This window comes from Mesoplodon densirostris, chromosome 11, assembly GCF_025265405.1.
Source record: "Mesoplodon densirostris isolate mMesDen1 chromosome 11, mMesDen1 primary haplotype, whole genome shotgun sequence".
NCBI lineage: Eukaryota > Metazoa > Chordata > Mammalia > Artiodactyla > Ziphiidae > Mesoplodon > Mesoplodon densirostris.
The window spans coordinates 27,824,974-27,850,955 of NC_082671.1; the positions used below are offsets into that span (position 1 = coordinate 27,824,974).

The following is a 25,982-nucleotide window of genomic DNA, read 5'->3' on the forward strand; positions in this document are numbered from 1 at the left end:
CTCTCCTCTATTCAAACCCTGCCATGGCTCCCCATCTCTCTTATTAGAGTTAAAAGCAAAGCCCTTTCAATGATACAAGGCCCTTCATGATCTGACATCATGTGTGACCCTGTTGCCCTCCCCTCCTGTTATTCTTCCCACTGTTCATTCCTCCAGGCCCCTTAAGGTTCCTTGCAGTCACAAGACAACCACCAAAACCCCACTGAGGGCCTCCGCTTTTCCTGTTCTCTTAGCCTGGAAGGCATTTATCCCAAACATTCACTTGGTTAACTCCCTTACTTCCTTCAAGTCTTTGTTCAAACATCATTCTCAGTGAGGCCTACCCTGTCCACTCTACTTAACATAGCAGAAGGAAGGAAAGAAGGGAAGCGGGGAGGAAGAAATTCACCCTCAGTGAACTCATCTCACCTTGCAGAGACTATGGAAGAAAGAATTAGTACTAGAGGGAGTATATTCTCATGAGAAAATGGAACAGGAGACCAGCTGGAACCCTTCATCAAGACCCTAGTCATGTTTAGAGACCTGAAGAACTCTATGTGCAAAGGACAAAGAAAACAGGAGTTCTGCTACCAAAAAGGATCTATACACAGAGGCCCTATCTGAGTCACAAATATATATCTGGTATACACTAATATAAGAGGCTCATCGGAAAAAAAAAAAAAACAACCCTACAATTTAAAGCATAGCAAACCATTTCCTTATCTACACATGGCAAAAGAGAAACAGCAAGGAAATATATCTCAATGCCAGGTACATGCAAATAAATTAAATAATTTCTGCTCCGTATACCTGCAACAGTTTGTCTCTTACGTGAGATGCTCAGCTTTAGAAACAAAAAACAAAAAACAAAACTCATCATCATTTTGAAATCTGACTAGCCAACATCTAACTTCCTGAATTCATAGTTTCAGTTTTCAAAAAGGACACCTAAAGCTCCAATCGGTTTAGCATAACATAAAGTGCCAAACAGAAAAACTTGTCATTTCAAGGACAAGTGAAAAATCAACAATTTATTCAAACATGTTTTGAGTACCTAATATTTGTCAGGCCTGTGATAGGAGCTGATATGGCCTTAAGTGTAGTGACTATAGTCAAAAATGAGGTACAAATATCAAACACATGAGTATTTGCTTTTATTTTAAGCATATTTATCAATTATATTGATAATGAGTATACCTTCTGGCACTGTACTAGATGCTCAGGGGTTATAAAGGTGAATAATAGATTATATTTATTGTTTCCTATGTATGCCAGACACTGCATATTATATCATTTATTAATCCAACAATTTTATGAGTTAAACATCCTTGTTTTAGAGGTGATAAGCTAAAGCTTAGAAAATTTAAGAGGCAAAACTAGCAAGTCTCAGAGCTGGGGTTTAATCTCAGGCACTTTAAACTCCAGGATTCATGTACTTAACTGTTATGCTAAATTGCTTCCCTCAAGTAGCTTCAAGTCTGGAGGGCAGAAAGATAAGCTTAGAACTAATGTTAATACATGTGGCCAGCTCCATCTCATTAGTGCCCAAAAGTCTACCTGGCAAATAAAAATGGCAAATTAAGTACCTACAGTAAAGAATTTACACATTTTATACTACAGGATTACTCCCTAAAGGACAATTTTAATTTTTTTAATTTATTTATTTTTATTTATTTTTGGCTGTGTTGGGTCTTCGATATTGTACGCGGGCTTTCTCTAGTTGCAATGAGCGGGGGCTACTCTTCATTGAGGTGCGTGGGCTTCTCATTGAGGTGGCTTCTATTGTTGTGGAGCATAGGCTCTAGGTGTGTGGGCTTCAGTAGTTGTGGTTCATGGAGTTAGTTGCTCCGTGGCATGTGGGATCTTCCCAGACCAAGTCTTGAACCCATGGTCCCCTGCACTGGCAGGTGGATTCTTAACTGCTGCGCCACCAGGGAAGTCCAACAAATTTAATTTTAAAGAAATAAATGGCTTATAGTTGTATATGATTTACATAATGACAGCAATTTTACAAGTGAAATAAAATGAATGAAAATAATAGATAAAAGCAACTAAGTCCTTTCTACTCTAAAAAGGCCGATCTGCAATAACTTCAATTTAATTACTTCAGTGACAAGACCTCCAATCCTGTCCAACTCATCTCTTCCTAACACACGGGAACAAAATCAGGTGACTAATATAGCACAAAACTGAAAGCCACTTTCAGTATTTACCTAGAAACTTTTTTTCACAAATTCTAAATACTTACGTAGAAAAGGTTTCCTTCTGCCTCTAAGTAAAACTTCTTTTTACACGTTAGCTACACAAAGCTTCCTAAGACAGATGGGCAGCCTGCAAGGCCTTCAAATCCTTTGTTTAAAAGGTGGCAAATGGGTCCTATTGACCAATAAAGCCAGCCAGGTTTCTGAGAAGCACTGACCCCAATAAAGCCATTATGTTTCTTCATCTTGCAAGACCAGAGCAGACAAAGAAGCCAAAGCTAAAAGAAGAAAAACCAAAGGAAGATCAAACATTAAAATCTGTATCATACAAATTTGTGACACAAACAGCCCCTACTTTTTTTAACACTGCTTTCACAATGTTAACCTACAAAAATGAAAAGACTGACCCCACTCTGTTTTTAAAATCTTAATCTATCACTCAACTAGGTAAAATCTCAGCAGTTGGTATGAATAAAAACTGCTAACCTCTTTAAAAATATATACAAGGGTTTTCTTCCCATGTAAAACAGGGAACTAACAGAAGAAAGTCATATGTGACCACTAAAGACATTCCTAAATAGTGGGAAAGTTTCTTCTTAAAAAAAGAAGTGTGTATAGAAAACCCTGAAGAAGCTATCAAAATTCTGTTAGAACTAATAAACAAATTCAGTAAAGTTGTAGGATATGAAATCAATCAACACAAAAATCTGTTGCAATTCTGTACACTAATAACAAACTATCAGAGAGAGAAATAAAGAAAACAATACTGTTTACAACTGCATCAAAAAGAATAAATATTTAGGAATAAATTTAACCAAGGAAGAGAAAGACTTGGATATCAAAAACTTCAAGACATTAATGAAAAAAAAATTGATGACACAAATAAATGGAAAAATATTCCACGCTCATGGACTGGAAGAATCAAGATTGTTAAAATGTGATTACTACCCAACGCAATCTACAAATTCAGTGCAATCTCTATCAAAACTCCAATGACATTTTTCAAAGAAACAACAAATAATCCCAAAACTTGTAAGGAACCACAAAAAAACCTGAATAGCAAAAGCAATCTTGAGAAAGAAGAACAAAGCTGGAGCCATCACACTCCCTGATTTCAAACTATATTACAAAGCTATAGTAATTAAAATAGTATGTGACTGGCACAAAAACCGACACATAGATCAATGAAACAGAGTAGAGCATGCAGAAACAAACCCACACATAAATGGTCAATTAATTTACAACAAATGGGCCAAGAACATACAATGGGGAAAGGACAGTCTCTTCAACAAATCGTGATGGGAAAACTGGACAGCCACATGGAAAAGAATGAAATTCAACGACTATCTTACACCATACACAAAAATTAACTCAAATGGATTAAACACTTGAATGTTAGATCTGAAACCATAAAACTCCCAAAAGAAAATATAGGCAGTAAGCTCCTTGATATAGGTCTTGGCGATGATTTTTTGAATCTTGCAACAAAAATAAATAAGTGGGACTATATCATACTAAAAAGCTTCTGCACAGGAAAGGAAACCACTAACAAAATGAAAAGGTAAGCTACTGAATAGGAGAAAATACCTGCAAATCATGTATCTGGTAAGAGGTTAATAGCCAAAATATATAAAGATCTCTTACAGTAGCCAAAAGAAAAAAAAAAAAAAAAAACCCAAACAATCCAATTTAAAAATGGGGAGAAGATCTGAATTGACATTTTCCCAAAGACACACAGATGGCCAGCAGGTACATGAAAAGATGCTCAACATCATTAATCATCAGGGAAACACAAACGAAAACCACAATGAGATATCACCTCACACCTGTCAGAATGGTTATCATTAAAAAGAACATAAATAACAAGTACTGGCAAGGATGTGAAGAAAAGGGAACCCCTGGGGATTCCCTGGTGGTCCAGTGGTAAGGACTGTGCACTCTCACTGCCAAGGGTCTGGGTTCGATTGCTTGTTGGGGAACTAAAATCCCATAAGCCACACGGCAGTACCGAAAAAAAAAAAAGGGAATCCACGTGCACTGCTGGTAGGAATTTAAATTGGTACAGGTACTATGGAAAACAGTATGGAGGCTCCTCAAAAAAGTAAAAATAGAACTACAATATGATACAGCAATTCCACTTCTGGGTATTTATCTGAAGAAAATGAAAACACTAACTTGAAAAGATATATGCACCCCAATATTAATTGCGGCATTGTTTACAATAGCCAACATATGGAAACAACCAAAGCGTCCATCAATGGATAAATGGATAAAGAAATTGTGAGATATATATATACATAATGGGATATTATTCAGCCATAAGAAAAGAATGAATTCTTGCCATTTATGACAACATGGATGGACCTCGAGGGCATTATGCTAAGTGAAATACGTCAGACAGAGAAAGGCAAATACCATATGATCTCTTTTATATGCAGAATCTAAAAACTATACATATATATATATATATATATATATATATATATATATAGTTTTATATATATATAAAACCAAGTTCATAGAAACAGAGAACAGATTGGTGGTTGCCAGAGGTGGGAGGTGGAGTCAGAGAAATTGATGAAGGGAGTCCAAAGGTAAAAAGAAAAAATAAAATTGAAAACAACAACAAAAAAATTTTTTAAAAAAAGAAGCACCGGGTAAGGGGGCTCTTTAAGCTTCTCACAAGGCATCCCTCTTAAGACAACAGCATCACTTCCAAAGTGCCAGGATGTCCCTCCATTAAAGCCCACATCAAGGGAGTTTGAGATCAAACAAACAAACAACAGCAACCAAAAAAAAGAAAAAAAAAAGAAGTAGGAATAACTAGATGAATGAAAAAAGCATTTTCATGAGCTTAGAGAGTAATTTATAAGACCAATTTTCAGAACTTTTTTTTGGAATGTTAAATAATAATTCTAGTATCAATGATCTGGGGTAAAAGAAGTTAAACAACCTACTGAATGGGAGAAAATATTTGCAAATGATACGACTGATAAGGGGTTAATATCCAAAATATATAAACAGCTCATACTACCCAGTATCAAAAAGACCCAAAGGGGCTTCCCTGGTGGCGCGGTGGTTGGGGGTCCGCCTGCCGATGCAGGGGACGCGGGTTCGTGCCCCGATCCCGGAGGATCCTGCGTGCCGCGGAGCGGCTGGGCCCGCGAGCCATGGCCGCGGAGCCTGTGTGTCCGGAGCCTGTGCTCCGCAACGGGAGAGGCCACAGCAGTGAGAGGCCCGCATACAGCAAAAAAAAAAAAAAAAAAAAAAAAGACCCAAAGAACCCAGTTAAAAAATGGGCAGAAGCTCTGAATTGACATTTTTCCAAAGAAGACATATTGATAGCCAAAAGGCACAGGAAAAGATGCTTAACATCACTAGTCATCAGGGAAATGCAAATCAAAACCACAATGAGATATCACCTCACACCTGTCAGACAGGCTATCATCAAAAAGACAAGAAATAACAAGGATGTAGAGAAAAGGGGAATCCTTGTGCACTGTTGGTGGGAATGTAAACTGATGCAGCCACTGTGGAAAACAGTATGGAGGTTCCTCAAAAAATTAAAAATAGGACTACCATATGATCCAGCAATTCCACTTCTGAGTATATAGTTGAAAAAAATGAAAACACTAATTCAGAAAGATACATGGACTCCAATGTTCATAGCAGCATTGTTTACAATAGGCAAGATATGGAAGCAACCTAAGTGTCCATCAACAGATGAATGGATAAAGAAGATGTCACACACACACACACACACACACACACACACACACACACACACACTCTATGGAATAGTACTCAGCCATAAGAAAGAATGAAATCCTGCCGTTTGCAACAACAATATAGATGGACCTAGAGAGTATTATGTTTAGTGAAACAAGTCAGAGAAAGACAATCTACGTTATCTCATACGTGGAAATCTAAAAACTAAAAGAAATATATATAGCAAAACAGAAAGAGACAGACACAGAGAACTAACTAGCAGTTACCAGTGGGGAGAGGGGAGGGGAAGGGACAAGTTAGGGGTATGGGATTAAAAGATACAAGCTACTATGTATAAAATAGATAAACAACAAAGATATAGTGTACAGCACAGGGAAACACAGCCATTATTTAAATGGAGTATAATCTATAAAAATATTGAATCACTATGTTATATACTTGAAATTAATATTATAAATCAACTATAATTCAATAAAGAAAGCTAATCTTAAAATATAAAAGGATTCCTTATGCTCTCTCTTGATCTACATTCTAAATGATTTCAAGAGAACTCTAAGAAATAAGAAACATGCAAATGTCTTTTACAAACAAATTTTTTTAAGTTTACTAATCATATGCTCTTTAAATCAAAAATAAAATTTCTTTTATGAAAATGAAGGGTACTCTTTAAAGATCAAAAGAGATTCATAATTCAGACATGCTTAGAGTATCATACGTACTTTTAAGCATAATGAACTGTAGTGGTTACTTTATTCAAATCTGACATTATTTCATTTGTTTCACAGTTTATTTTTCAAGAGAATTTGAGTATACACAAACTTTTCCTTGAGTGTCTATTCTTTATTGATTACATCCACAACAACAATGAAAGAAAACAAGGGCAACCCACTGCAACCCCAGATTGGCTACCAAAACTGAGAATATGTGAGACTCTAATGGAAACAAGGCAGGGACTGTTGGAACCCATGAATATTTCAGAAGAATAATGAAAAAGGGTGCCAGATGGGTTCGCTTGCAGCTGGCCAACTACTAAATTTCTGACCAAAGCCAAATGCTTCCTTACATAATCTATCAAGCACTTTTCAGTTCCCTTCTACTACCACCCTTTTCATTCTTTCTTTTTTTCATTTTCCTTTTTCTTTTCTTTTTTAAAGAGCAATACCACCAACATTTCTCTTTCAAAGTGGGACTGTTTTTTGTTTTTAATTTTTAAAGAAAAGAAAACAACACCTGTGTGCCCTGTACTGCTGAGGCCGAAGCATGAGTCTAGGTAGGTGTTACTGCTGAAGCAAAAATGGACAAAGGAAGTGCTACAAAAGCCTGACCACTCTTCCGGAAACAAAGTAGCTTAAAATACACACTAATTGCCAAGGGTTACCAAACATAAGTACAAATCAACTCTGCTTAGCTGACAGAGGGGAAGGCTCACCCTTCCCAGAGCACACTCGTCCCCGCCTACCCCTCCAGACTCATCTCCCACCACTGTACCCTATACTCCAGAGACAAAAGCAGCTGAGTTCACTCAAGTTCTTTAACAATAAACATTAAAATTACAAATAACATGTAAGCGCCTACTATGCGCCAGGCACTGTTCTAAGCATTTGATCAGCAAATGCCAAGAGGAGCTAGAGTACTATTACCATTAGGTGAAAGGAATGTAAATAACCTGCCCAACGCAGTCTGCTTCAGAGCCTGCACTCTCTCCAAGAGCAGATCCGTATTACTTCTTTCAAATACAGATTGCTGCAAATCCTGCCCACTAGTACAGCTGTGACATACTCTATTTAAAATCACTGCGGAAGGTTTTAAGTCCTAAATCAGAGATTTAAAAGCTTTAATATTGCCAAAATCATCCGTGGTAGCCAGCCCGCAAGATGGCTCAATGACCCCTCCCTCCTGACATCCACAGCCCTGAGGAACTCCCTCTCACAGTGAAATAGGGTTGGACTGTGGGTCGAACAGCATAAGGCAGAAACGATGGTATGCCACTTCTGAGATAAGGTTATAAAAAAACCACAGATTCCATCATGGGCCCCTCTCTCCATCTGTTTGTCTGTGTCTGTCTGTCTCTCTCATCATTTGCTCTGAAGGAAGCCAGCAGCCACGTAATTAGGACAAAGAGGCAGCCTACAGAGAGGCCCAAGTGGTGAGAAACAGGGGCCTGCTAACAGCCACACAAATGAGTGTAGAAACAGATTCTTCAGCCACAGCCGGGCAGGGCCCTGGGGTGACTGCAGTCCCTGCCAACAGCTTGACTGCAACCTTATATGAGAGAGACTCTGAGCCAGAAGCACCCAGCTAAGCTGCTCCTGGATTCCTGACCCTCAGAAAGTATGCAAGATAATACACACTTCTGTTCAGCACTAAATTTTAAGATAATTTGTTCCTTAGCAATAGTTAACTAATACAAGCAAGTGGTCCTATTGACAGCTTACTTATAACAAGATGTTAAAAGAAAGAGCCTCTTATTTTACAGCTCAGGGAATGTAGACAATATTTCATAATAACTGTAAGTGAAGCATAATCTTTAAAAATTGTGATTCACTATTGTATAATTATACAATATTGTAACTCAACTATATCTCAATAAAAAAAGTAGAAAAAGACAAGTTAAAAAAAATCTAAATTTCTAAACTAGAATAACATTGATGCTTTTAATAATTAGTTACATCTTGGGAATTCCCTGGTGGTCCAGTGGTTAGGACTCTGCACTTCCACTGCAGGGGGCACAGGTTCAATCCCTGGTCAGGAAACTAAGATCCCCCATGCCACGTGGCACGGCCCCAAAAAAAAAAATTAGTCACATTTTTAAAATCTATGTCAATTTAACTTTCAAAATGTTAAAAGCACACACAAGATTTACTTCTTGAATTAATTATTGCATTTGGTTAATGAAACATTTCATATTGTTTATTCATTACATAAATTGTTTGTAGCTGGGACCTGAAGATTAAATAGAAAACCAAAACTCATTTCATTAAAGTGTACATAAAAGAGTACCTATCTTTAGAGAAACATTCTAAAAGATTATGGTTGAAATGACAAAATCTGGCATTTGTTTCAAAATAATTCTGTAGTGGTAGGTAGGAGTAAGGAGGGAGGAGGGTGATGATAAAATAATATGGCAGTAAGCTGATAATTAGTTAACGGGCACACATGGATCCATTATACTATTCTCTTTCATGTATGTTTCAAACTTTCCATACTAATGAGGGTTTTTTTTTGTTGTTTTTTGGGGGTTTTTTCTAAGCAGACAAAACAAAACATACTCTACACTGGCTAATTTCCTACTTTTTTTTAAAAACAAATTAATTTATTTACTTTTGGTTGTGTTGGGTCTTCGTTGCTGCACACAGGCTTCCTCTAGTTGTGGCGAGTGGGGGCTACTCTTGGTTGTGGTGCGTGGGCTTCTCACTGCGGTGGCTTCTCTTGTTGTGAGCATGGGCTCTGGGCATGCAGGCTTCAGCAGTTGTGGTACGTGGGCTCAGTAGTTGTGGTTCGTGGGCTCTAGAGCACAGGCTCAGTGGTTGTGGTGCATGGGCTTAGTTGCTCTGCGGCATGTGGGATCCTCCTGGACCAGGGCTCGAACCCATGTCCCCTTCATTGTCAGGTGGATTCTTAACCACTGCGCCACCAGGGAAGTCGCTAATTTCCTACTTAACTACCATAATCCATCAAAACTTCCACTTAACATACCAAGACTCCATGAAATCCAGGTGACGTCACATAATTTATAGAAATGTATCTTACCAAAGCAAAAGGTTAATTAAACCAAAACATGTGTTCCGTACTTCTTTAGATAATAAAATGTTTGTTTGTTTGTTTTGGCCATGTGGCACCGTTTATGGGATCTTAGTTCCCCAACCAGGGATTGAACCCAGGCCCTTGGCAGTGAAAGCACCAAGGCCTAGCCACTGGACAGCCAGGGAATTCCTGATAATAAAGTTTTTTTTAATTTTTTAAAATTTATTTAATTTATTTGTTTATTTATTTTGGCTGCATCAGGTCTTAGCTGTAGCACGTGGGCTCTTCGCTGTGGCACATGGGCTTCTTGCTTGTTGTGGCACTGGGCTCCAGAGCACAAGGGCTCTTTGTTGTGGCGCTCAGGCTCTCTAGCTGTGGCACACGGGCTCCAGAGCGCCTGGGCTCTGTAGTTGTGGTTCACAGGCTCCAGAGCACTCAGGCTCAGTAGTTGCGGCGCACAGGCTTAGTTGCCCTGCGGCATGTGGGATCTTAGTTCCCTGACCAGGGATTGAACCCAGGCCCCCTGCATTAGAAAGCAGATTCTTAACCACTGGACCACCAGGGAAGTCCCAATAAAGGTTTTTTTTTAAGTAAAATTTTCATTAACCCAGCATGCGCAGTTACACTTGTGGATGATTTTCCCCTATCTATTAAAAGAAAAGGTTATCTCTCTTGAGTCCTTTTACATTTATGCTGTTGAGCCCTTTTGACTGACATATATATGTCTTGCTTATGTGGGTGTCTTTGGTCAATTAGAGGCATACCTCAGAAATACTGTGGGTTTGGCTGCAGACCACCGGCAATGAAGCTAATACTGCAGTAAAGTGAGTCATGTGAATTTTTTGGTTTTACAGCGTACATAAAAGTTATACCTACACTATACTGTAGTCTATTAAGTATGCAATAGCACTAAGCCTAAAAAAATACAATGTATGTACGTTAATTTAAAATACCTTATTGCTAAAAAAATGCTTAGCCATCATCTGAGCCTTCAGTGAGTTGTTTACTGGTGGGGGTTCTTGCCTCAAGGTTGATGGCTGCTGACTGACGGATCAGGTGGTGGATGGTGACGGGTGGGGTGGATGTGGCAGTTTCTTTTTTGTGCGGGCTTGTGGGATCTTAGTTCCCTGACCAGGGATCGAGCCCGCGCCCTAGGCAATGAAAGCGCAGAGTCTTCACCACTGGACTGCCAGGGAATCCCCTGTGGCAATTTCTTAAAATAAGACAACAATGAAGTTTGCCACATCAATTGACTCTTCCTTTCATGAACAACTTCTCTGTAGCATGCAATGCTGTTGGATAGCATTTTACCCACGGTGGGAATACTTTCAAAACTGGAGTCAATTCTCTCAAACGCTGCTGCTTTATCAACTCAGTTTATGTAATATTCTAACTCTTTGCTGTCATTTCAACAGTCTTCACAGCATCTTCACCAGGAGTAGATTCCATCTCCAGAAAACGCTTTCTTTGCTCATCCATAAGAAGGAACTCCTCATCCATTCAAGTTTAATCGTGAGATTGCAGAAATTCAGTCACATCTTCAATCCTCTGCATTTACAACTTGGCTGACTGGTGTAAAAGGCCTAGCTTTCTGCCTGTCTCGGTTTTCGACATGCCGTAATAACTAAGCTTAATCATTTCTAGCTTTTGATTTAAAGCAAGAGACATGCGACTCTTCCTTTCACTTGAACACTTAGAGGCCACTGTAGGGTTATTAATTGACCTAATTTCAATATTGCTGTGTCTCAGGAAACAGGGAGGCCCGAGGAGAGGGAGACGGGGGAACAGTAGATCAGTAGAGCAGTCAGAATACCCACATAGGAGGCGGAGTCAAGACGGCGGTGTGGGAAGACGCGGAGTTACTGTCTCCCCACAACTAGGGCGCCAGCCGGCTGGTGGCGACAAACTCTAACACCCAAGGAGACGGGAGGAACCCCAAAGTGAACTGGTAGGACGTAGGGGGACTGAGAGGGGAGGAGAAGTGGAGGCCAGACAGGATTGGCGCCCCTGAGGCCGGGGAGATCAAGAGAGGCAGGCGGGAGGGGCCCCACCAGACCAGAAGAGAAGAGGAGAGGAGGGCATGTGCCCTGCCCACTCGAGCCCAAGAAGCCTGCTGGGCTCCCAGGTGTGGGCCCCTGCCCTCTGAGACCAGGGGTGGGGGGCACGCCTGGGCCCCTTCTGTTCCTTGAGCCTAAGCCCCACCCCCCACGGCCCCCAGGGCCTTTTCCTGCCCTGTGGGTCCTAAGCACAGGCTCTGCCCACCGCCCAAACCTCGCCCTGGCTTAGGCCCCACACTCCACAGCCAAGGCCTTTTCCCCATCTTTTTTTTGTTTCTTTCCTTTTCCCTCCTCCTCTTTTTTACTACTGTGTTACTAGTGTACCTTCCAATTTTGATACATCTATATTTTTATACTCTTTCTAACATATCTGTTACTTTCCTAGTCTAATTTTATTTTTTACTTTGTTACTGTGCGTTTTTTTTTTTTTTTTCCGCCCCACACAGATTGCAGGATCTTGGTTCACGAGCCAGGGGTTGGGCTAAAGCTCCTGCGGTGGGAGCTCCAAAGCACTGGACTAACAGAGAACCTCAGGGAATATTCAACAGAGTGAGGTCTCAGGGAGTTCCTCATATCAGCACCAAAACCTAGGTCTACCCAATAGCCTACAAACTCCAGTGTTGGAAGCCTCAGGCCAAACAGCCAATAAGACAGGAACAAAATCCCACTCATGAAAAAAAAAAAAAAAAAAGAGATAGCAAAAAAATATGTCACAGATGAAGGAGCAAGGTAAAAAACTACAAGACCAAATAAATGAAGAGGAAATAGGCAATCTACCTGAAAAAGAATTCAGAGTAATGATAGTAAAGATGATCCAGAATCTCAGACATAGAATGGAGGAACGGATTGAGAAAATACAAGAAATGTTTAACAAAGATCTAAAAGAACAAAAGAACAAACAAACAGAGATGAACAACACAATAACTGAAATGAAAAATACACTAGAAGGCATCAATTAACAATAACTGAGGCAGAAGAATGAATAAGTGAGCTGGAAAACAAAATGGTGGAAATAACTGCTGAGGAGCAGAATAAAGAAAAAAGAATGAAAAGAATTGAAGACAATCTCAGAGACCTCTGGGACAACACTAAATGCATCAACATTCGAATTATAGGGGTCCCAGAAGAAGAAGAGAGAAAGAAAGGGTCTGAGAAAGTATTTTCAGAGATTATAGCCAAAAACTTCCCTACCATGGGAAAGGAAATAGGCAATCAAGTCCAGGAAGCACAGAGAGTCCCATACAGGATAAACCCTAGGAAAAACACACCAAGACACATATTAATCAAACTAACAAAAATTAAATTCAAAGAAAAAGTATTAAAAGCAGTAAGGGAAAAACAAAAAATAACATAGAAAGGAATCCCCACAAGGTTATCAGCTGATTTTTCAGAGGAAACTGCTGCAGCCCAGAAGGGAGTGGCAGGATATACTTAAAGGGATGAAAGAGTAAAACCTACAACCAAGATTACTCTACCCAGCAAGGATCTCATTCAGATTCGATGGAGAAATCAAAAGCTTTACAGACAAGCAAAAGCTAAGAGAACTCAGCACCACCAAACCAGCTTTACAACAAATGCTAAAGAAACTTCTCTAGGTAGGAAACACAAGAGAAGAAAAAGACCCACAAAAACAAACCCAAAATAATTAAGAAAATGGCAATAGGAACATACATATCGATAATAACCTTGAATGTAAACGGATTAAATGCCCCAACCAAAAGACACAGACTGGCTGAATGGATACAAAAATAAGACCCATATATATGCTGTCTACAAGAGACCCACTTCAGACCTAGGGACACATACAGACTGAAAGTGAAGGGATGGAAAAAGATATTCCATGCAAATGAAAATCAAAAGAAAGCTGGAGGGGCTTCTCTGGTGGTGCAGTGGTTGAGAGTCCTGCTGCCAATGCAGGAGACACGGGTTCATGCCCCAGTCCGGGAAGATCCCATATGCAGCAGAGCGGCTGGGCCTGTGAGCCATGGCCACTGAGCTTGCGTGTCTGGAGCCTGTGCTCCACAACAGGAGAGGCCACAACAGCGAGAGGCCCGTGTACCGCAAAAAAAAAAAAAAAGAAAAAGAAAAAAAGAAAGCTGGAGTAGCAATACTCGTATCAGATAAAATAGACTTTAAAATAAAGGCTGTTAAAAGAGATAAGGAGGGACACTACATAATGATCAAAGGATCAATCCAAGAAGATATAGCAATTATAAATGATTACGCACCCAACACAGGAGCACAATACATAAGGCAAATGCTAACAACCATGAAAGGAGAGATCAACAACCATGAAAGGAGAGATCAACATTAACACAATAACAACAGAGGACTTTAACACGCCATTTACACCAATGTACAGATCATTCAAACAGAAAATAAATATGGAAACACAACCTTTAAATGACACAATAGATCAGATAGATTTAATTGATATTTATAGAACATTCCACCCCAAAGTGGCAGAATACACCTTCTTCTCAAGTGCACACAGAACATTATCCAGGACAGATCACATCTTGGGTCAGAAATCAAGCCTTGGAAAACTGAAATCGTATCAAGCTTCTTTTCTGACCACAACGCTATGAGATTGGAAATCAATTATAGGGGGAAAAAAAGTGTAAAAAAAAAATACATGCAGGCTAAACAGTGTGCTACTAAATAAACAAGAGATCACTGAAGAAATCAAAGAAGAAATAAAAAAATACATAGAAACAAATGATAATGAAAACACGACCCAAAACCTATGGGACACAGCAAAAGCAGTTCTAAGAGGGAAGTTTACAGCAAGTCAATCTCACCTCAAGAAACAAGAAAAATCTCAAATAAACTATCTAATCCTACACTTAAAACAACTAGAGAAAGAAGAACAAGAAAACACAAAGTCAGTAGAAGGAAACAAATCATAAAGATCAGAGCAGAAATAAATGAAACAGAAACGAAGAAAACAATAGCAAAGATCAATAAAAGCTGGTTCTTTGAGAAGATAAAACTGATAAACCCTTAGCCAGACTCATCAAGAAAAAAAGGGAGAGGATGCAAATCAAAAGGAGAAATCGCAACTGGAGAAATACAAAGGATTCTAAGAGACTACTACAAACAACTATATGCCAATGAAATGGACAACCACGAAGAAATGGACAAATTCTTGGAAAGGTGCAGTTTTCCAAGATTGAACCAGGAAGAATTAGAAAATATAAACAGACCTATAACAAGTAATGAAATTGAAATCGTAATTAAAAATCTTCCAACAAACAAAAGTCCAGGACCAGATGGCTTCACATGCGAATTCTATCAAACATTTAGAGAAGAGCTAATACCAGCCCTTCTCAAACCTTTCCAAAAAATCGCAGAGGGAGAAACACTCCCAAATTGATACTACGAAGCCACTATCACCCTGATACCAAATCCAGACAAAGATATCACAAAAAAAGAAAATTAAAGACCAATATCACTGATGAACATAGGTGCAAAAATCCTGAACAAAATACTAGCAAACAGAATCCAACAGCACATTAAAAGAAACATACACCATGATCAAGTGGGATTTATCCCAGGGATGCAAGGATTCTTCAATGTATGCAAATCAATGTGATATACCATCTTAATAAATTAAGGGAAAAAAAACATAGGATCATCTCAATAGATGAAGAAAAAGCTTTTGACAAAATTCAACACCCATTTATGATAAAAACTCTCCAGAAAATGGGCACAGAGGGAACCTATTTCAACGTAATAAAAGCCATATATAACAAACTCACAGCAAGCATCATACTAAATGGTGAAAAACTGAAAGCTTTTCCACTAAGATCAGGAACAGGACAAGGATGTCCACTCTCGCCACTCTTATTCAACATAGTTTAGGAAGTCCCAGCCACAGCCATCAGAAAAGAAAAAGAAATAAAATACAACTTGGAAAAGAAGTAAAACTGTCACTGCTTGCCATGACATGACACTATACATAGAAAATCCTAAAGATGCCACCAGAAAACTACTAGAACTAATCAGTGAATTTGATAAGGTTGCAGGATACAAAATTAATGCACAGAAATCTCTGGCATTCCTGTACACAAACAATGAAAAATCAGAAAGAGAAATTAAGGAAACACTCCTATTTACCACTGCAACAAAAAGAATAAAATACCTAGGAATAAACCTGCCTAAGGAGGCGAAAGACTTGTACTCAGAAATCTATAAAACCCTGATGAAAGAAATCAAAGATGACATAAACATGGCAAAATATACAATGTTCTTGGACTGGAAGAATCAACATTGTGATACTACCCAAAGCAATCTACAGATTCAATGCAATCCCTATCAAACTACCACTGGCATTCTTCACAGAATTAGGACAAAAAATTTTACAGTTCGTATGGAAACACAAAAGACCCCAAATAGCCAAAGCAATCTTGAGAAAGAAAAACAGAATTGGAGGAATCAGGCTCCCTGACTTCAAACTACACCACAAAGCTACAGTAATCAAGACAGTATGGTACTGGCACAAAAACAGAAATACAGATCAATGGTACAGGATAGAATGCCCAGAGATAAACCCACACACATATGGGCACCTAATTTATGACAAAGGAGGCAAGAATATACAGTGGAGAAAAGATAGCCTCTTCAATAAGTGGTGCTGGGAAAACTGGACAGCTATATGTAAAAGAATGAAATTAGAACACTACCTAACACCATACACAAAAATAAACTCCAAATGGCTTAAAGACTTAAATTTAAGACCAGACACTATAAAACTGTTAGAGGAAAACATAGGAAAAACACTCTTTGACATAAACCACAGCAACATCCTTTTTGACCCACCTCCTAGAGCAACAGAAACAAAAACAAAAATAAACAAATGGGACTTAATAAAACTTAAAAGCTTTTGCACAGCAAAGGAAACCATAAAAAAGACAACCCTCAGAATAGGAGAAAATATTTGCAAATGAAACAACAGACAAAGGATTAATCTCCAAAATATACAAACAGCTCATGAAACTCAATATCAAAAAAACACACAATCCAGTTTAAAAATGGGCAGAAGACCTAAGTAGACATTTCACCAAAGAGGACATACAGATGGCCAAGAGGCACATGAAAAGATGCTCAACATCACTAACTATTAGAGAAATGCAAATCAAAACTACAATGAGGTGTCACCTCACACCGGTCAGAATGGCCATCATCAAAAAATCTAGAAACAATAAATGCTGGAATGGGTGTGGTGAAAAGGGAACCCTCCTGCAGTGTTGGTGGGAATGTAAATTAATACAGCCACTATGGAGAACAGTATGGCGGTTCCTTAAAAAACTAAAAATAGAACTACCATATGACCCAGTAATCCCACTACTGGGCATATACCCTGGAAAACCATAATTCAAAAAGAGACATGTACCACAATGCTCACTGCAGCACTATTTATAATAGCCAGGACATGGAACCAACCTATATGTCCATCAAAAGATGACTGGATAAAGAAGATGTGGCACATACATACAATGGAATATTACTCAGCCATAAAAAGAAACAAAACTGAGTTATTTGTAGTGAGGTGGATGGACCTAGAGTCTGTCATACAGAGTGAAGTAAGTCAGAAAGAGAAAAACAAATACTGTATGCTAACGCCTATATATGGAATCTAAAAAAAAAAAAATGGTACTGATGAGCCGAGTTGCAGGGCAGGAATAAAGAGGGAGACATAGAGAATGGACTTGAGGACTTGGGGTGGGAGGGGGAAGCTGGGGCCAAGTAAGAGTAGCATCGGCATATATGCACTACCGAATGTAAAATAGTTGGCTGGTGGGAAGCAGCAGCTTGGTGTTTTGCAATGAACTAGAGGGGTGGGACAGGGAGGGTGGGAGGGAGGCTCAAGAGGGAGGGGATATGGGGACATGTGTATGTATATGGCTGATTCGCTTTGTTGTGCAACTGAAACTAACACAGTATTGAGAAGCAATTATACTCCAATAAAGATCTATTAAAAATAAAAAAAGAATACATGCATATATTAAGTTCTATCTTATACGGGCTTGGTTCGTGGTGCCCCAAAACAATTACAATAGTAACATCAAAGATCATTTAACACAGATCACCATAACAAATATTACAGTAATAATGAAAAAGTCTGAAATATTTCGAGAATTACCAAATGTGACAAAGAGACACAAAGTGAGCAAATGCTATTGTAAAAATGGCACCGAGAGACTTGTTGGACACAAGGTAAAAACGCAATAAAGTGAAGAGCAATAAAGGAAAGCTCAATAAAACAAGTTTATGTCCGTATGTGTAGATAATCTATTCCTAAAATAGACGGGCAACCAACAAAATCTGTAATTCTCATGCATACAACAGCCCAAAGTTGGTCTTGCTTTCATTCAGAATGCGATTTAAGTTTAATGAGTTTATTATCGTTCTTTTTAATTATAAGCACTCTGCTTTCCAATAGATTAAAGGGGTGGGCTCTTTTACCCATGAGAATAGTTAAGTTCTTCTGTAGGGAAGGGGGCCTGAATTTGGAGAAGAACCTTCCTCTGGTTCTAATTCTACAAAAGCAATGCAAACTTTGGCAAGTCATTTAACATCTCTGAACACGACTGCCAACTGCAAACTAGGGTTTGTACCTGACCTGCTATAAGCAATAAAAAATATAATTTGAGCAATACCTTTATCATTAACATTACTAAATAAAGTGAGGTAAAAGGGCAACAACATGGGTAAGAGAAATACATCAAAGTTCAAAAGTAAGACTATACTCTGGAATTAATAAGAAACATGTCATGGAACACAGTATATCTCTAGAAGTATTCACAAGAAAGTGATAACTATATGGTTGTGTCTGGGGAAAGGAACTGGACAGCTGAGGAAAGGGGACATATTGTTTAACATAATCTTTTTGTATCTTCTGAAAATGATTCCATGTAAATGTATTACGTATTTAAAAATAATGGATAAGGTTGGCTGTCATTTTTTAAAAAAAGGATGCAATCCTAGGAATTATCTTTTAATGTCTAAAGGAGAATTCCGGCAACATCTTAAATCTCACCAGTGTCTGAGGTTTAATCCAACCAATTATGTTAAAGAGGGTAGTAGCTGATGTTTCTTGAGCAATTATATCTCACCAGCCTCTACAGTACCCACTATACAAGCATTTTCAGACAATTGGTATGCATAGTTCTATAGGAGTACCAGAGGACCTGAACGTTCTAGGTGGGAATGCCTAGAACCCAGTACAAGCACTTGCAGACATTCAGTACTGGTCTGGTAGTTGTTTGCTGTACAAACTCCAAAGAGTTTTATGCAGCATATGGTTCACTGCCTCATAGCTGAAGAATACAGATGTATTCTAAATGCTCTACTAAAGCCTACCACAAAAACTGTGCATTTTAACTATAAACTGAAGCACTGCAGGAGAAAGGTAAATTACTTACTAATTAATGCCCAACAAATTACCCTAACTCAAAAAATAAGTCTCTCAGCTTGTGTCCTGGGCAGTTTCTATATTTTTCTTAATTATGGTATTTTTATACTTCATGTTTAAAAACACAGTTTTAAATTAACATACACACATTATTGCCTCCCTTAGAAGAAAAAGAAAGAAAAGGAGGGAGGGAGGGAGAGAAAAGGAGGAGAAAAGAATGCATGAGTTATATCTATAAATAGAAGTAAGTGTGACATCATATAAAGATCATGGAATTCTGGGTCTGAAGGCTTGAATTCAAGTTCTAGCTCCACTACCTGCTCACACACACATCCTTCAACATAGTTAATCACTACTATTATAATAAGGTGTGGAGAAAGTGGTTTTGGTCCACCCTGCTATAAAGGAAAATAATGCCATACCAGCACCACAAATTCAAAACTAAACTCACCTACATCCTCTGAAATTTTATTTCCTCCTGTGTTCCTTCTATGAATGACATTCTTATATCCTTGTTGCCCGGGCCCAAAGTCGAGTCACGTGCATCTCACCTCCCCTTTAACCTCACATACACTAAGGTTGCCTAGTTCAATTCATCCTATGTCTACCCTATCTCCTACATCCATCCTCGCTTCTTTGCTCCCACTGCCACTATCCTAGTTCAGGCCTTTCCCCTCTAGTTTGTTTTGGAGAACAATCTCCTAATTGGCTCCCCACTTCTAGTCTCTTCCCAGTTTAATTCTATTCTACACCCCTCATCCTGGAGCATGCCATTCCCTTGTTAAAAGCCTTTGAGGGGCTCTTTTCTGTCTTCACACTCTAGCATTCAGCAAGGATGCTTTCCAGCAGCCACCCCAGCACTCTTCCATTGTGAAGCAGCCCTGTAGTTTTCATCCCAAACTGGTCTCTAAACAGTCAGTTTAACCCCATTTCCCTTGGCCACACTAATAGTTCAAGGATGGCCTTAGGGAAGTGTGACCTAAAGTGGACTGGTCATAGCAAAGACCCAGAATGGGGAGTGGAGGAGGAAAAGTTAAATCCCCTCTAGTGAAGATGTGATATGCAAATGTGAAGCCAAATGGGGACAGACGGAGCATAAAGAACTGCAGGGAGCCGGGGCGAGAGCTCTGTTTAAACTATACCTGATCACCTCCACCCAAAAAAACTGTTATGTGAACCAGCCAAATTCCTTCACTTCTTAGGTTCTGTTTGACCTATAGTCACAAGCATTCTGATAGAAAAGTCTTCTAAAAGCTAGATACAACTCATTTCCACTCCATGAAATGCTTAAAGGAGGCTAGTCTGTATACCTCTTTTAACATTCAGTTCTAGAAACAAACAGTGGGAGCAGAGATCTGGGCATAAATAAACACCCCCTTCCCCACGTTTTGCCCCTCTACTTTCTTTTGTCAATGTGCTAATATTCTCAAAAAATTTTTTTAAAGAACCACTGCTAGTCTCAGAGTTTGGAGCAACTAAAATTCACCTCAATTCAGCCCTCCTAAAAAAACAACTAAACAGAAACAAAAATGCAAATAATACTCTCCAGATAAGAACTAACAGTCCTCTCTCCCTCCTCCCCTCCCTCTCCCTCCCTCTCCCTCTCTCTCTGTCCTTAAAAAAATTTCTTTTGGAGGAAGCATTTTGCCTCATTTACTCAAAATTTTTAGAATGCATGGTCATTACTAACAAAATTCATATTCATGGTAGGAAATTGACAGGTTTAAAGAAAATGAGAGAAGCACATCTGTCCTTGTAAAGTTTTTCCAATTACAATGACAAACATGCCTTCTTTGGTATCTTAAGGTCTCTGGTTGGTTGGTTAAACACATTAAACATATGACTAAGTGTCTTTTAGGAGGAAAGTAATTTACAGAAAGGATCTAAAAGAACCAACAGCCAAAACATTGTAAGACAATCAAAAAGTTGTCCCTGTTCTTATTATTCTGCTACATGAAAAGGGAAACTGCAGGCCCTGCTCTCTGAATTCTCTGAGGCCAGTGCCAGCATTGCTCCTGAAATGTTTACACAGCCCCCACGTGGGAGACAGGAAGGGAGCTGTGAGGGACAAGTGTCAGGTCTGCTGCTGCTTCTGGACTCAGCAACCTGAGGGGAGACAACCAGATTTTCCATCAGAGGTTTCTAATGCCATCTAAACGTATTTCCATTCTGCTATGTGACTATGAATAATTTGGATTCCCAGGAAGACAGAGATCAAGAGTGTATCTCATTTGTCACTGAACTGCCTCTTTTGCTTACCAGCTTCTCTTTCCTCTGTCTTCCTATCTCATTTGTCCACCAGTGCTTTCCTCTTTCTTTTCCATAATCAAAAACATTTTTAGTATATTATTTTAGTGTTAAACTCCTGAGATTCAAAGCTACTCTTTCTTTTTCCATTTCATTTTAATTACTGATCTTACAGAGGATTTTGGTTTTTAAAAAATTCTGTTGTAAGTACTAAGGATTTAATTTTATCTCTCAAAGTAAACACCTGAGGTAGACAACGCCATATTATTTATTCATTCACTCCTTCAACCAACAATTCTTCACAGAGATCATCACAACTGTCTTACTAAATCAACAGCAATGACTTGGAAAAAAGAAAATCTTATTGTGTTTCTCAGATTATTGCTCAGCTCATTTAACCACAACACCTCAGTAAAATGGTCACTCTGGCTTCTAACTAGTGACCAGAAATCAGAACTTCTTTTCTTAATTTAAATTCCACCCCTTTGGGATAACAGATACTTGTGTTTTCTTAATACAATCCTCTATTCTTCAGCTTTTGAATTGAGGATATATTATTTTTATAATTTAAAAGCCACATACTTTTTTTAAAAGCACTTATTGTCTTTTATTATTTCAAGCCAATTATTCTACCTATCCTCACTTCTGGTAGGACATTCCGTAGCAGCAAAGTGCCATGTAAACAAAAGTCCAAAAGCTTCATTATTATAAAGGCTTCGGACAGTGTGTAAAACACACATTCCTCAGAAAGTCCTACTAAAATGTCCAAAACAGAGCAAATGCGTAGTTTTCTGGATAAACTTGAAGATAGTATGCAAAACAATAATAAAATACATAGACAATCAACAAACCTTTATTTGTGACACTAATTTTAGCCTCTTTCCAAAAACAAAACAAAAACATTAACTACAAACAGTAGCAAAACTAAATGCGTTCATCTCCTTTTGTCTGTCCCTAATTTTCTTCCTACTCACTTTTTGTCTAAAAAGTGCTTATTGTAAGATAAGCAGGTTAAAGTATTGATTCTCTCTGAAAATATTCGATTTGTGGCTCTTGCATAACAGCCTATGAATACAGATTTTTAACTTCTCATACCTAAACACACAACGATGGGGAGCAAACAGTTGGGTTTCTCTTGGGTTCCCTTATCCTGGAAAGCTCGAATTTTAAGTCTCTCCCTAAATAAACGCCTACACTTTGTGACACTTTTCTCCAAAGAAAACAACATATGTAGTCATACACACAGTCACAAAACTTCAGAGTTCCTATTAGAAAATATATAGATATTTTGGACAGAAAAAAAAAAACAGACTTTTTTAAAGAAAAAATATTTACAAAAGTCATGCCCACAATTAAATCTGAATGTTCTCCTCAATTCTAAGAACACCTTTTAAGAAGCTTAAAGCTTTATGTTTCTGTGTAAGGAAACCTGGGTCGACTGGTGAAAAGCTCAAAGGCCCATAATCTCACACAAAGCAGCAGGGTCAAAAGGCAGAGAGGTCAGGGAACAGGGGAACAGGGTGCAAAATAGTTCCCACACTTGAGAGGAGGCTGTATCTCATTATCTCATGATAAAGACATTCAAAAACTGTTCAGTCATGTTCACTAAAATAATACAATCATTTCCTTTAAGTCCCAAAGCAAATCTGAATTTTATGAAAGAATTCCTTATTTTTAAGAGCAAGGAACTTAAGACGTTACTTCTTTCCCCTATACTGAAAAAAACACCAATCTCTCACACACATACACCCATGCTTCAGCTGCCCCTCAAAGACTGACTTTCAGATAAAAGCTGTCACCTGATCTATTCAACAGGGTTCACTGGGGCACGAAAATAACTACTAAATATGCATACATGTCAACAGACATTTCACAGCAAGGCCTCTGCCCTCTAATGATTCAAGAAATATGTCTACTTCTTGGCCTTATGGCCACATTCAGAAAAAGCTACATTTTTACTCCTAGTTAGAGAAGATTTCATCCCAGGGAAGAGTGAACATGATTCTGTTAAATTTTTATCAGGTGTGACATTTGTTCAGAAGACCCTGTAATGACTCCTCTAGCACAATTACGTGGGCACTCCAGAATCTAGGGTATTTGTCTGGATTATCTCTGTACCATTTCTCGCACGCTAACCACAAAATCTGTGCTCCATGTAGAAGAGACGGTAAGAGATAGATCAATGAGATCAGGAAAAGAGGATTTTGGAATAACAGGTGTGGTTTTAAGTTTTTGTCTTCCATCCTCTATACACGCACACTTTAACTCTCTCTCCACTGGCCCCTTCCACCAGGGACAAGATGGTTTACAAGTGCTTCACAGTAAACAAGGCCTGTCAGTCCTTCACTGTGAGGCAAGGCTTTCATGTATTTATTTAAAATAAAATTGTCTCTCTTCTCTCTCTCTCTCTCTCTCTCTCTCTCTTCTCTCTCTCTCTCTCACTCCTCTTCCTCCTCCTCTTTCTCTTTCTCTGCTATGTGAGGACACAACAAGAAAGCAACCATCTGCAAGCCAAGAAGAGAGCTCTCACCAGAGCCCAACCATGCTGACACCTTGACCCCAGACTTCCAGCCCCTAGAACTTACGCGGGCCTCTCACTGTCGTGGCCTCTCCCGCTGCGGAGCACAGGCTCCGGACACACAGGCTCAGCGGCCATGGCTCACGGGCCCAGCCGCTCCGCGGCAGGTGGGACCCTCCCGGACCGGGGCACGAACCCGCGTCCCCTGCATCGGCAGGCGGACTATCAACTGCTGCGCCACCAGGGAAGCCCTGAATGTGGATCTTGATGTTTGAATATGTTTTAACCTTGCACGATGTCTATACTAACAATGTATGGGTTGTTTGATAAATAAATATTTTTTTAAAAATTATAAAATAAAATTGTAACTAGGGCTGCCAATGGAAAAATAAGCACTGCCAGACAGGAGTGAGAACAACTAAACAAAATAACCTATTTTAGCATAAACACCTCAATGGTACCAATGCTTATGGTTTAATAAACTGAAATCACAGTCATTGTTCTCATGAACAATGGCACAAAGCAAAAGCTCATTTTCCTGGAGCTGAGCCAGAATATTTTGAAATTTGGACAAAGGTTCATTAAGAAAAAGAACACACTTGAGATTGGAGATGGGGAAACATTTTTAAACAATTTGTTATCTTGTTACCCCAGCCACTTAAGTTTCCTTAAAAAGTTAGGGTTAAACTTAAAGTGAAGAAAATTAACCTGGAAAGTAAAACAAAACACTGTGGTCCTAGAAGTGAATCATCCATAAGCTTTAAACCTATTAAGCAGTCCTAAATTCCTACTGCCCAAACTATTCTTATTAAAGTCTCATTCTCATGGAATTCCAGTTGATATGCTGGTACTGATTCTTATGACAGGGAGGACTTCCATGTCAGGGAATTGTATGAGAGTACGGGATGCTCACTTCCCCCAAAACAATTCACATTTCATCTGCCTACAGGGAAACAATCTCTCCTTGTTATTTTAGTCCTAGGAGGTAACAAAATGATATAAATTTAATATATAGAAAGAATATTGTTGATCTAGCAGACTGTCCCTGTTTTTCCAAAGGACTATGAGGGAAGGAAAAGGAAGGAAAATGAAGGGATACTAGAAACAGAAAGTATGGAACCTGAATAGATGTAGGAAATAAGAAAATCCTCCCTGGACTTCCCTGGTAGCACAGTGGTTAAGAATCCACCTTCCAACGCAGGGGACACGGGTTCAATCCCTGGCCTGGGAAGATCCCACATGCTGTGGAGCAACTAAGCCCGTGTGCCACAACTACTGAGCCCGTGTGCCTAGAGCCCGTGCTCCAACAAGAGAAGCCACCGCAATGAGAAGCCTGCATACCACAACAAAGAGTAGCCCCTGCCTGCCACAACTAGAGAAAGCCCACGTGCAGCAACGAAGACCCAACATAGCCATAAATTCATTCATTAATTAATTCATGCATGCATTCATTCATTCATGTATTCATTTAAAAAAATTAAATTAGAAACTCCTCCCTGGGAAATCCCTGGTGATCCAGTGGTTAGGACCTGGGGCTTTCACTGCTGGGGCCCAGGTTCAATCTCTGGTCAGGGAACAAAGACCCCACGAGCCACAGCGTGGCCCAAAAAACAAACAAACCCCCTCCCTGTTTGTGCTGGGGATGAAGGTAACTGGAGGATTCATGAGGCCTCAACTTCTTCACTATGAGATGTTAATGACAGTGAAAATTTCTGCCAAAAAATTATTTTCCCTTCTCCACGATGTTATAGAAAAAAGAACCAAAAGAGCAGGTTGTGGTTTTAAGAGGACTAAGATGAAAATAAGGGTGATCTTTGAAGAAGGGATTAGGGGGAAAAAAAAAAGTACAAAAGTCTATGAGCAAACTTGTGCCATGCTGACTACTGGAAACTTAATTTAGATATCACTTCTACATGAATGTTTCCTCAAACTATAGAATAATTTTCTGTGTTAAATAACAGTGGGAGTGTGTTGTACTAGAAAAGAGGGAGACAGGGAAGGCAAGAAAACACGATCTCCAAAGCAGAAACCTGGATTCTCTAGGCCAGGGCAGGAGACAATTACGCAAAACAGGTGGATTTACATCACAA

At 39.1% G+C, this 25,982-nt stretch overlaps 1 protein-coding gene and 1 non-coding gene across 3 annotated transcripts in view; one reads left to right on the forward strand and one right to left on the reverse strand.

Annotated features, from left to right (window-relative positions):
* Positions 1–25,982, reverse strand: part of DENND5B (DENN domain containing 5B) — a 210,657-nt gene that overhangs the window by 170,200 nt on the left and 14,475 nt on the right. The gene's annotated exons all lie outside the window — the stretch shown is intronic.
* Positions 8,590–8,662, forward strand: TRNAG-UCC (transfer RNA glycine (anticodon UCC)). The gene has a single exon. It is a non-coding gene; the product is annotated as a tRNA-Gly (tRNA).